Source organism: Canis lupus, chromosome 12 (assembly GCF_011100685.1).
Source record: "Canis lupus familiaris isolate Mischka breed German Shepherd chromosome 12, alternate assembly UU_Cfam_GSD_1.0, whole genome shotgun sequence".
Lineage (NCBI taxonomy): Eukaryota > Metazoa > Chordata > Mammalia > Carnivora > Canidae > Canis > Canis lupus.
The window spans coordinates 51,175,135-51,189,405 of record NC_049233.1 but is presented as its reverse complement, the minus strand read 5'-3'; the positions used below and the strand labels follow the sequence as shown (position 1 = coordinate 51,189,405).

The following is a 14,271-nucleotide window of genomic DNA, read 5'->3' as shown; positions in this document are numbered from 1 at the left end:
TCTGCATTTATCCCTGAGATGAAAGTTCAGAGTAGGTAACATCCAAGACCTTCCCGGTTCAAAATACTTGACACTCAGCCTGGGAGCAACCAACAAAGATCAGTGGTATAGAAACTCTTCCCTGAACTCTAATGGCCTCAATTCCAACTTCATTGCTCTCCTCTTCTCCAATCCTTGTGATTAAAAACATTGGCAGTGTTTGGAATCCCCAAACACCCAGAGATAGTGCCTCACTTGGTATCCCAGATGACAGAGTGAAATGTTTGGTAAGAGGAATGGCTACAAGGAGAAAACGTGAAGAAATTATATAGGCTATCTGTTTTTCTTTTCTTAGTGACATAGCATCAGAGGAAGAGGTGGTAGATGACACTGCCAACACCATGATATTTCACCCCTCTCGTATGCTTCATTATGCTTGGACATAATGTCCCCAAGTCTCAAGCTCACAAAACAATGTTTCACAAAAAAGAAAATTAAATAAAAATGATTCGAATTTTCAGAACTTGAAACTGGATAGTATATGAAATCAGCTATGCAGATTATTAAAAAAAAAGTCATTCTAGCTGAGTACATAAATTCTTTTTCTGGGGCAATGGGGAAAAATCAGAAAATTATCAACAAGAGGGAAATATAAGGAAGCTGTGAATATCATATCTAGCAACTACCCCTTTTCCATATTACTATATGCCCCTCTAGATATTTTTAGGTTCCTCACCTTCACTCCTTACTCTTTTCTTCTACCGTGAGCCCCTTCTCCATACATGTTTACCTAGTGGCTTGTGCATACAAAATTCCTCTCCTTTTCTCTCTAGCCGTTTCTTCCTCTCCCCTCTCTCTCTCTCCTCTCGGATTCTCTCTTCAAAACTACTTATTGGTGATTCATGTGTAGTATCTAACTCTTTTTAACTCACATCCATAAATGAATGACCTTATCCTGCCCTCACCAGAAATACAAATTTCTTCCTTTCTCGTAGCATCAGAATCTGCACGTCCCCTGTGCTAATGTGCAAAAGAGCCTGAGTTTTTTTCTAAAATATTTCAAGGAATATTTAGGCTGAGCATTTGCCTTAATAAAAGGACAACATTATACCAATATTTCACCTATATCATGACCACCATCATACATATACAGCTGTGCATTCCCCTTGATGAAATTTGTTTTTATCTCTTCAAAGTTTTAAATATTTACTAGAAAATTTCACACTATCTTCAGTATTTTTTTGTGGGGTAAATAGGAAGATAGAAAGTACACAACTGTTTTCTAGTTCACAATGTACCAAGGAAGTGAGCAACCTTCATGGAAACTGTCAAGAAATTGGTGGTGAAAATAGTTCATAAAGTCCAAACCCTGGGAAACTTAAAGTTAAAAGAAGAAGAAGAAGAAGAAAGTAACTCATAAGCTAAAAACCTAGCTCCAAATCTTCTGCAGCTCACTACTATCTTTTTGCTTCCACATTCCTTTTCCATATCCTGCCAGCACCCTGGATCAGTCCTTCTCCAAATTCTCCTATGATGTGGTTTAGAGATTAGGACTGGATGGTGTTGAATACAGAATTTCCAAAGACTGTTGCCAGGAAGTCAACAGAGGAAAATGTTTATTCCAGAATCTCTAGTTGGACATTCTGATTCATAATCCTGCAGAACCATCATGAAACATACCAGGTGATCCATGTAGCATCACGCATGTAGAACTATACTTCAGTTACACATGCATGGAGGCACATTTAGACTATGTTGAAACCCAAAGTCGGTATTTTGTCTCTGGTTCCAAACAACCAACAATCCAAATGACTTTTGAGAATCCAATTCATTGACAAATTTGGGTTTGTCTATGCCTGTATTCGTTATAAAATTATCAAGAAGACTAATGAGGTAGTATATTTGGAAGAACTTTGAGAGCCTACTTAAGAAAGCATTACATAAGTGCAAAGTATTGTAAAGAAGTGATGGTGGGAAATGTGTTGGCTGAGGAAATAATTGGCAATAGGGAGAGGCAACATTTCTTGCAGCTGGACAGAAAATGTTGTCAGGGAATACTGAGCCAGGTGAATGGAAAAAGGATTTAGGTTTATTGGAGGAGGATGACAAGTGCCAGCAACTTGGAAAGAAGTGGAAAACAGATTTGACTGTTTGGAAAATATTCTTCGAGAGTACATGATGATATTTGCAGATTGTCAACTGGACATTCACCCTAAGTTTCCCAAGTGCCAACTCTTTGCCTTTGAATTTGAGTCAACATATGTTATGGTAGGTATTTATGTTTTTTGTACATATGTGCATGTATAATTACATGTGCATATGTATAAGTATAATTACTTATAAAAGGTAGAATAAGAATTGTTATTAAAATATCCAGAGAGGGCATCCCTGGTGGCACAGCGGTTTAGCCCCTGCCTGCAGCCTGGGGTATGATCCTGGAGGGCTGGGATCGAGTCCCACGTCAGGCTCCCTGCATGGAGCCTGCTGCTCCCTCTGCCTGTGTCTCTGCCTCTCTCTCTCTCTCTGTCTGTCATAAATAAATAAAACTTGTAAAAAAAATAAAATAAAAAATAAAATATCCAGAGAAAAATGCAGAGTTCACAAAAATATAATGCTCAGAGAGATCAATAAACATTACACTAAATAAAACTGAAAATTTTGATTAAATTAAGTGTTCTGACTAAATAAAATTGGTTTGAATGAGATTTTTTTCTAGAGATTTTAAAGGTTTAATTTGTTTAAGGCTGGTAACATTTGAAGCTTTATCTGCACCTGTGATATCCTGCTTTTAAATTAATAATGACACATCAACCACCACAATACCCAGGTATCAAAGAAGGATATGGTCCATAGCTAGTAGTACAAATGAGAAAAAATTTCTTGGGAAATAAAAAAAACACGCAAAAAATGTGGGCTTTTTGGCAAAAAATGGCATGCTGAGTAGATATATTCACTTGTTAATTTAACTTGTATTTATGTAAAATAATTTTAGTCTCAGAATTTTAAAAAATCCCACTTTATATCATCACATCAAAAATCTTTTCCGTTTCAGTATTTAAGGAAGGCCTGGGAGTGGAAACATTTGTCCTGTGCCCACTGTCCCCTAGCTCCCATAAAATCTATAGTACTGAGCTGCACAGTAGTCCAGCTGTCTTCCTAAAATTACCTTTGGATAGAAAGTTCCTTTGTTTCTGTCCTGTGCTGGACAATCTCCCTTGATTCCACATTATTCTCTTTTTTCATTGTTCCCCTCATATCGATGAAACAAAACTTTTATTACCTCCTGGAAAAGGATGTATAAAATATTAAAATTTGTATGCATGTAATGTCTTTCTGCCATCACTTTTGTTTCATCTTCTGGTATAATATAGAATTTTAACTGAGAATTTTTTTCCCCAAAATTGAAAGTATAATTCCATTTTCTTCCAGATTTCAGTATTATATCTCATATATCTGATGCTATTCTGATTTCCCAAATCTTTGTTTGCTCCACTTTTTCTCCTCTCTGGAAAATGTTGGCATCTTTCTTATATTCCTGGAATTTTGAATCTTAATGAAATAGGGTATTTTAAAGGATCTTTTAAAATGCTTCTATGCTGATTATAACATGCTGTAATCTTTTGACATGGAAACTCATGCCCTAATAATATAGATGATATTCAGCTATTATTTCTTTCATAATTTCTCCCTCTTAGTTTTCTCTTTTCTTTATTACTGAAATTCCTATTTAGTTTATACTTCCTGGACTGTTTCTTTAATGTCCTTATCTTCAAACTTCTGGGTTTTTGGTCACCTTTTTGTTTTGTTTTTGTTATTGTTGTTGTTACTTTTTACATATAGGTTTAGTAATTTCTCCTCAGCTTTTTTTTCTTCCAAGCCTTCTTTAAATATGTTTTGTATATGCATATGTTAGATATGTGTATATATATACACACACATATGTAAACATAGATATATGTTAGATATGTATATATATGCATGATAGAAATATACCTATTTCATATGTATACTTATGTTCTTAGGTATGTGTGTGTGTGTGTGTGTGTGTGTATGTGTATGCATATATGAATTCTCTGTTGGTCTCTTTTTTATGGTGCCATGTTCTTATTTCATAAATGTAATAAAATGATCATTTTAATAGTAACAAAAAATCTATTGAACACTTTATGTTCCAGTTATGGTTTTAGGAACTTTATTGGTCTTAAATAATTTCGTCCTTTTATTGCTATGAGATAGTTTTTTTCTTCTGTTTCATTCACTGCTTCTGTGTTCTACAATGCATTTAAATAATCTTTTTTCTTTTGTTTCTTTTGTTTCTTTCATTCCTCATATCTTCAGTGACACTTTCTATGAGGATTAAACATTTGATTGGAAGTATTATGTGTGGGGCAGAGTTGGTCCACTGGTGAGCTAGGCAGAGAATTAGACTTCTTTGCAAGACGCTCCTTTTGTGACAGGCAGGATTATAGAATGGCCCTCCATGAGTCTCTACTCCCTGATATTATTCCTAATTTATGTTACATTATATAGCAAAAAGGATTTTGCAGATGTAATTAAGGTAAAAACCCATTACTTTAAAATGGGGAAATTATGAAAAAATAAATAAAATAAAAGAGGAAGTTATCTAGGTGAATCTAAGGTAATCTTTTGAGCTTTTTAAAATCAGGCCATTTCCTCCAAGCCATTTCCACCATTTCATGGTGGCATGAAAAGGAGAGAGATTTGAAGCACATGAGAGATTTGGTGAGAAGTAACAGACCACATGGAAAAGAATTGAGTGGCCTCTTAGTGCTGAGAGCAGTCTCCAGCTGACTAGAGTAGTCTCCAGTTGATAGCTAGCAAGACAAGTAGACCTCAGTCCTATTGTGAATAATATTACTAAGGACATAGGTGTGCAGATATCTGTTTGAGTTCCTGTTTTTACTTCTTTTGGTATATACACTGAAGTGGTTTTGAAGATATTACGGTGGTTCCATGTTTAATTCTGGGGGGAACCACCATCTGGTTTTCCACAGTGGCTGCACCATTTTACTAAATTTGTGTTGTTTTAGCCACTAAGTTTCTGGTAATTTTTAATGTAAGAACAGAATATTAACACATTACCCTTCCCACCAAGTGTTCATATCTACCGGATTTCTTGTTGTTGGATAAGGGAATGCTAGTCAGTTTTTGCCAGAGAGTAATTAATTCAATGTTTGGAGAACAAAAAGTTTGATAAATCAGTAGAAAAAAAAAAAAAGGCCAATTCCCTTATTTCTTCCACTTTCAAATTGGTTCTTCTTCCCTAACATTAGCCACACCAAATATTTCTTATTCCATTTATTGAAAGAGTAAAACTTCAGTCTTTTTATTGGATGGGAGAAGTAACTTACAAGTTGTATGAGGTGGGCAAGGATATTGAGAGGGTTGATTGCTTGCTAATTATGAAGAAAATGTTTAAACGTTTAATGGTTGTTGGGTGCACATAACTGGGTTAATCATATTCCTTTATTATGAAAAACTGTCATCTTTGGTCCATACATGGGCCTTTTCTTTATCTATATATCTATCTACTTATCTATCTATCGTAAATAAGCACACAAACATAAAAACCAAACCTTTGACAATAACTTACATCTAACTATATGGCCCTCCCCCATCATTTCCTGGTATTTCCTCATCTGAAGCAACTACTTCCTTGATTCTCATGTAATAATTGTTATCTCTAGCCATTATAAATGTCTATATGTTTATAAATAAAAAAAATTTACATTATACATTTAAATATATTACATGCAATTACAAATATGCATACTCTTATGTTTAATATCCATACACTTATGTTTAATATCCTTATATGTGCATATATACGAGTGTGTATGTACATGTATTGCATGCATGTGTGTATATGTGTGTGTGTGTGTGTGTGTAATGTATATCACAAAAGTTTGGCAAATTTTTCCCGTAAAAGGCTGAATATAATTTTGTGGGCCATGTGGTTTTTGTCCCAGCTACTCACTCTGCTATTGTGCTGCAAAATCAACCTTAGGTATAATGTAAATTAACTAATAAGTTTGACTATGTTCCAATAAATCTGTATTATTGATACTGAAATGTGTTTTTCAACAATTATGTATATAAGAACATTATTAGCTCAAGGAACAACCATACCAATACAGGAAGATTTGGTCCTCAGGCCATAGTTTGCTACTCATGATATACATATGATCATATATATATTTTTTAAGTTTATTTTAATTTTATAAGGAATTAAAGCTCTATATAACATCTTATACTTCCTTCATTCCATGTACATGTTAAGACAATGTATCCATATTTCCTATTATAGTTACTTCATTTTGCTTGATGCCTATTTCATTTATGAGATCATATCAGAGTCCATTCATCCACACTTCTATTGATGGACAGTTGGGTTCCAGTTATCTGGCCCCTCAAAATCCTGAGAATCTTGTAGGTTCTGTAGAAAAAATTAGTTTCTGCTTGTTAACTTCTGCCTTGGAGTCTAGAGTGTCAGTTTTTGTCACCTGCTGAGTCCATACACCTGCCATCTTCCAATGTCCCCTTGATATCACTTATCTGCTGTTATCTCCTGTCTCTTTCTCTATTTAGTCTTTTAGATAAGTTTAGTTATTTTATAATTTTTTTTAAGTTTTATTTGATGGGTGGGGGAGAGAGAGAGTACAAACAGAGGAGCAGCAGGCAGAGGGAGAGGGAGAAGCAGTCTCCCCACTGAGCAGGGAGGCTGATACAGGGCTCCATCCTAGGACCCTGGGATCATGACCTGAGTTGAAGGCAGACACTTAAGAAACTGAGCCACCCAGGCACCCCAAGTTTATTATTTTACTGTTGTTCCTAAGGAAAGAGGATACAGAGGTAAACATATATTTTTTTTTCTACCATATTTAACTGTAATTTACTTGGATCAAGTCTTCATAGATGATTTCAGGAGATGTGTTTGAGGAAAGATTAAAGAACCCAGAGGATTCATTCCTGGCATGATGGAGTGAAGACATCAACAAATTCTCTCAAAAAGCAACTATGAAAGTGGGCAAAACTGTCAGAAAACAAACCACATTTTGGCACTCTGAAAATCAAAGGCATACAACAAACTAAGGAGAACTTATAAATGAAAATATTAAATTTGGCATAAGAGCCGCAGGAGTCTGTGATATCCTTCCCTGAGATTACTAACATCGTTCCCTCGGTTCTGTTGGTGAGGAAGTTCAATCATAGTAGAACAGGTCTTGAACAAGCAGCACCTTTAATCCCACTAGAAGAGAGCACTCAATTGATTTGGAGCCTTGTCATTTAAAGTGGAAAACCAACAATGAGAGCCAGAAGCTCAGTGATCTATAGGTTGCAGTATTGTGTGGGCAAACAAGAGACCTGCAGACGAGTGAGTGATTTAACTGAGAGTTCCTGAAGGTGTGACAACCACAAGGACTTAAGAAATTTCAGGTTGATCCTAATCTAATATATACTGCAGAGATCAGAGTAAGTCAAAGTTACCCATACATCCTTGGCTAAAGGTACCTGCACATACACACACAGAGGGTCCAGCAGTAAATGAAAGTGAGACAGATCCTCAAAAAAAAACCCCTGATCTTTAAATGCACTTTTCAATCTATTGTTTTTTGTTTGTTTGTTTTTGTTTTGGTCTGCTTGCTTGTATTTTTGTTTGATTATTTATTTACTTGTCTGGATTAAATCTGCAAAATATATCTCCTCTACAATGTGTGGTCATTGATGTTTTTGTTCTAGGTTTGTTTATTTTTTCCTCTTGATTTTAGTTTTAAGCCCAGCTTCCCAAGGGCAACCTTTATGTCTGCATAGCTAAATGTTCAACCAATGATAAGTCATAGATTGTAGGCAAATGTCTTGAGGAAGTAGGATTTCTACACTTCAACTTCCAAGTATTAGAGAAGTTATAGAAAAACTGGAACCTTCCTACATTGCTTGTGGAAATACAAGATTGTACAGCTTTTGGGGAAAAACAGTTGGCAGTTCTTAAAAAGTTAAACATAAACTAGGCATTTAAGCCAAAAATTCCACTGTTAGGAATCTACACAAAGGAAATGAAAACGTATGTCCATACAAAGATATGTATAAATGTTCACAACAACATTATTAATAGCAGCTAAGAACTGGAAAAAATCCAAATGTCCATTAAGTGTTAAATGAATAATCGAAATGTAGTATACCCAAGTATGGAATACTATTCAGCAATAAAAAATAATAAAATATGGATATATGTTATAACAGAATAAACCTCAAAGATATAATGTTATGTAAAAGAAGCTGGGTGCAAAAGACTATTTGATAATTTAGAGTCTTAGTAGAAGTATTTTTAAAATCCGGTATTTACCCAAAGGATACAAAATACTGATTCAAAGGGATATATGCACCCCAATGTTTATAGCAGCATTATCGACAATAACCAAATTATGGAACCAGCCCAAATGCCCGCCGATGATGAATGATAAAGATGATGTGTATAGGTACAATGAAGTATGACTCAGCCATAAAAATAATGAAATCTTGACATTTGCAACATTGGGATGGTTCTAGGATATATTATGCTGAGCAAAATAAGTCAGTCAGAGAAAGACAAAAAGCATGTTTTCATTCATAAATGGAATTTAAGAAACAAAACAGATGAACATGGAGGTAGAGAAGAGAGGCCAATCAAGAAGCTGACTCTTAACTATAGAGAACAAACCGATGGTTACCAGAGGGGAAGTAGGGCTGGAGAATGAGTTATACAGAGATAGGTTAAGGAGAGCACTTGATGATGAGCATTGGGTGTTGTACCTAAATGACGAATCACTGAATTCTACACCTAAAACTAATATTACACTGTATGTTAACTAACTGGAATTTAAATAAAAAGTTGGAAAAATAAAAAATAAATTAATAAAATAAAATCTGGATCTTTAAAATCATATAAAGAAGAAAGGTTAAAAGTTGATGGTATGTAGTACTTCAGTGTACTGACTTGCCACATCATCTTTACTACTATAAAATTAATGAATCATAGAGATAATATGAAAAATCTGATCTTTTTCCCTTTTTTTGCTTTTTTAAGTCTAAACAACAAATGATTCTGATAGAAAAAATATTACAGTGAAGATAGAGTGATATGAAATCAAACTACCCTTCTCCCCATAATGTTAAAACTATGTTAGGGAAGCCCAGGTGCCTCAGTGGTTTGGCGCTGCCTTCAGCCCAGGGCCCGATCCTGGAGACCCGGGATCGAGTCCTGCATCAGGCTCCCTGGAGGGAGTCCCTGGAGGGAGTCTGCTTCTCCCTCTGCCTGTGACTCTGCCTCTCTCTCTCTCTCTGTCTCTCATGAATAAATAAATAAAATCTTAAAGAAAAAAAAAAACATGTTAGAAGAGTATGTTAGAAAACTATGTTAGAAGGTGATAGAGACTCATTCCCCTCACTGATCAAAGGTAGGCTACACTTGCAAAGGAAATAACAAAATTTAAGGATGAACAATTTACACAGATGAAGATGTATTTGATCTGCACAGTGATAGTGAGCAGTGAAGGGAGAAAAAAATGATAAAAGACATTACATTGATATTGCCATACATGGGGAACACACGATGACAAGAAAAAACAGAGAGCAAGAGGTGATTTAGAGGATAATGGTAGGAAGGGGAATATAAGCTTTTGACACTTTAAGGGTGTATATATATTTTAACTTTAAAACAGGAAAGAAGTTACGGATTCTAAGATGCACATGAAAACTGAGCTCTGCACTGCCGATGCTGTTTATTTATTAGATGAAATTGTCACATATAAGTCTTTAACCTTTAAAATAAAGGATTCTAGAATACTTCAATGATTTCAAAGAGACTATCTTTGAAATTATACCCATGAATGTGAAAATAGGAATATATCTGAGAACAAAGATTATCAGTTACCTTACAAATGACACCTAAACACTGCCCCTTTCACCAACATTCTGTAAGTTTTAATGAATTAGTCAGCTGTGCTTTTACTTTATAATGAACATAAATTCCAATTCAGTTTCAAGGCTAATTTAGAGCATCTGTTTCTTCCTGTGAGGAAGCACAGATTGGTTCACATATCTGTGATACATGCATGAGACCTTAATCATGCTCAAGGAGGCTGCTTGTGAAAATAACTGGCTCCATTCTTCAATTTGGCAGGAGTGGCTTGTGAAATAAAGACACATGGCCATCCAATGAGCTTCCTCTGAGAGGGAAACTCTTTGCCAAGAAAACTGTATCCAGTGCAGCTACAGAGATGTAGTGACTAAACAATACAAACTGACTTGATTCATTTTGTTCTCCAAAAATACTGCTGGTCCAAAAGGAAAGCCTTCTCTCTCTCTCTTTCTCATTCTCTCTCTCTCTCTCTCTATCTCTCTCATATCTACCTCAACTAGTATAAAGTCTTCAAATGAAGGATTCTTTTTTTCCATATGACTATGAAGGGTGTAAGGCTTTATAATTGGGAAAAATGGGTCAAGAGGATTAAGAGTTACAAACTTCCAGTGTGAAAATAAGTAAGCAATGGAGCTATGATGTACAGCATAGGGAATATAATCAATAATATTATAATAATTTTGTATGGTGACAGATGATAACCAGTGTCATCATGGGGATTATTTCATAATGTATAAAAATATCACATTGCTATGATATACACCTAAAACTGACTGTCGTATGTCACTTATACTTTAGTTTAAAAAAAAGTATTCCAGACACTTGCCTCAACATGTACAAGAGCTTCATTCTCTAGACCATGCATCCAGTTCCCCTTTGAGGCATGATATTAGCTTTCTCTTGGTTCCTTGACATAATCTTACTAGAGGCAATGTGAAAACTTTCTCTGCTTCTTCTGGAAGTAACTTTCTGAATCTCTCTCTGCCTCATTGACTCCTGTTCCCATTTCAAATGTTAACCATATATATTCTATCTTTCATCCCCTCTGCTTCTTAGATTATTTTTCTTTCTATGATGTCTGTTTTTCACAATGTAGCTATAGTACTTTATCTGCAAGAACTTTGGAGACATTGTTTTTCTTATAAGATAAATTTATTTTTTAGAACTAAACAAAGAAACAAAAACTTCAGAATGTACCATTGACCATATCAGATCCTAGATATAGCTTAAATCAATATGTGACCAATAGAAATGTGAATGAATCTTATATTCAAGCCGAGTTGAAATTCTCCCAATATAAAGTTACTGAAGTGAGGTACGTAAGAAAAACTAAATTTTTAAATATGTCATAAGAAGTTGTGATGTTTTTGAGACTATATTTGATACGAGTTTTATAATAAACTACAAGGTACACACATTTGTAGATAAGTAGCATAAGTTATCCTGATAACTAGAAAGGAGATGCACTGCTTGGGGTATAAGCTTTCTGGACAAACATGTAGACTTACTGAACAATATTTGAACTCTTGTGCTAAGAGAAAGTTAAGATATATTATCATTTATGATTTTTTTTTCCTGATGAAAACCTTTTTGCTGGGATGCCTGGGTGGCTCAGCGATTGTCTGCCTTTGGCTAATGGTGTGATCCCAGAGTCCTAGGATCAAGTCCCATATTGGGCTCTCTGCATAGAGCCTGCTTCTCCTCCTTCTTCCTATACCTCTGACTCTCTCCATGTGTCTCTCATGAATAAATAAATAAATTCTTTAAAAGAAAATCTTTTTGCTGATGATATACATAAGATATTAATTTCAAATATGTGAGAACATGTATTTAGCATAGAAAATAGATTATATTATATATAACTATATATACTTACAGTTACTTAGACACTAGAAGTGGACCCACAGTACAAAATGGTTTGCATTCCAATTCTATATCTTGCTGTAACATTCGTAGTCTGGGGAGCTGTTTCATTAGAAGATGTGATATGCTACTCGGATTTATTTTTCAAAATGTGTCAGTATTTCTTAACAGACATTCATGTACCTCGCTAATGACTGCTTCACAAACATGTGTTGTATACTTTGACAATCATAAAAGATGTGCAAATATTTACTCATTTCAAATGACATAATCTCGTAAAGGAAGGAAAAATAAATCTTGGCATGAAGAATGAGAAGGGGATGAAGGTGGGAGAGAAGAGAGACAGAAAATTGCTATGAAGCTATGAAATGCCATTCTAATTAAGTACATTAAATGTATTGTTTCTAGCGGGCTGCAGCCCCAAGCATACCTCTGGCTTAATCTTTTCCAAAATGAAATATAAATATATTTCAATCTATTAAAGGAAGTTTTCTGTCATAGGAATTATTCCTATCTTTTACAGGGAATTTTAAAGGCCAAATTCATATTAGAGAATGCTCCTGACAGTTAACCTTGCTGGAAAACCACTACTCCATCAAAAAAGGATGGCTGTCATCTCACATCACTACGAAATGAACAAAAGAATAAGTAATACCCATGATCTGCTGATTCTGAACATGAAACAGTTTTAAAGTTAACCAGGCTTACTTGGTGGCATGGCATTGCTGATAAGAAATATTAAAATGCCAAATATCACTATACTTAGATGTATCTTTCAACTAGGCAGGGAAAAATCACCATGTTTTTTTACCGTGATTCAAAAAGAACGTGTGAAATGTAGAAAATGCAGTAATGAAGTCTGTGTTTTGCTTCTTGATCTTCCTCAAAAAAATATTATCAGAGAAAGTTACTTGGGGAAATATATGATAGCACATCATGTATTTGCCTGTATTTAAGGGGAAAAAATGAATAAGGAAAAATGTGGGGGGTTCATTTAAATTCCAGTGGTGCTCATTGTAGTCAAAGCATCATTTTCATGGAGTTACAACTTATCTAAATGCAAAGCACACTTATTTTAACAAACTATACATGAACTGATGCTTTCCTTCAAAATAATGCATATTAATTAAGACAAGCATTTCTTATACAGAGATAGGATTGGCACTATTTTTTACATGTGTTTTCTATTACAGGTGCAATGATGGTAAAATTTGATATCACTAAGGAACTTATTGCTTTTAGGAGACTTTTAAAACTACATGAAGATATCCAATATCAAGCAATCTTCCATTAATGAAGCAATTACTGGAACAGGCTTTCACTGGGATGTGGAGTCAAACACACTGCTTGCAGAACAACCCCTAACCAATACAAGGCCAGGGAATGAAAACAGGATCTGCTCTGAAAATGACATCTAGAGGATACTTATTTGAGTGGCTCTTGTCAAACGAAGATACAATTAACTGTAATGGTGGAAAACTGCCTGATTAGATTATGGCACCGTCAGTGTCCTACAGGTACTTTAATTTGATTAGTTCTTTAAGAAACAAGTATGGAGGAAGGGTTTGGCGCTGTAATCTACTCTGTGTTAAAATGGTTAGACTGAAGAGAAGCCTGATGATCATGAATTAAAAATGGAAACATTTATCTAATGCAAGGTTTAAACAAAGGAAAGCTTCTGTGATCGCCATTACAGATTAATTGAGGAAAACATTCATTACAATGAGGTTTGTCTAGTGGTGCAGTGTCATGTGCTCTCCCATATAAAATTTATCTCTATATAAAGACAAATCTGGTGACTTCCTTGTTCTTTGAGGGTTAATTGGAATCAAGCCTCATTCAAGTCAAGCTGCAGTCCTCACCAAGATCCCTATAAATGTGCAGGTGGAAGAGGAGAGCTTACATTTTCTGGTCACTTCTTATTTTAAACTCTAGTTCCCCTTTAACTTTTTTTTTTTTTTTTTTTCCAAATTAGGAATTTGGACTTAGATTTTTGGGCAAAGCGAAGAACCTTGGATGAGACCAAGCTCCTTGTTTTAGAGTCTCCTACTATCCTATTACTGATACTCTCGTTGCTGATCTCCCAGTGTCCTTCAAGGTCCTCCTGTCACTTTTCTTTAGCGTGATACCCCCATTGAATCTGAGGCGAACTTTGCATATCGAAAATCTCATTAACTTGTTCTGCAACTTGCTCTGTTCTCACAGAAAGGCTGGCAGACGCATTGAGAGTGATTGCCTGACCGCTAGCAAAATAGATCTCCTTTTCAAGGTAGAAGTAACTCCCACATAGCTGAAAAGGTGAGTGTAACTATTAAATATTAGGGCATCTCTGTAAGATAGGCATTATCGTTACCATTTCTATTCCACAGATGAGGAAAGTGAAGCTCATTGCTAATTTCTGGCTTTCTGTGTTCAGACAGGAAGTAAAGATTAACACTAGGGCTTGAATTCAAGTCTTTTGACCTGATTTAGTCCATCTTTCTGGCATTCAATAGAGTTTCTCTCTTTTT

The 14,271-nt window shown here is 35.1% G+C and overlaps 1 long non-coding RNA gene across 1 annotated transcript; it reads left to right on the top strand.

Moving 5' to 3' along the window:
* Positions 1-1,651: 1,651 nt before the first annotated feature.
* LOC111098175 lies at positions 1,652-14,059 on the top strand. The gene is made up of 3 exons (XR_005367463.1): positions 1,652-2,247; positions 12,955-13,278; positions 13,967-14,059. It is a non-coding gene; the product is annotated as an uncharacterized LOC111098175 (long non-coding RNA).
* Positions 14,060-14,271: the final 212 nt, after the last annotated feature.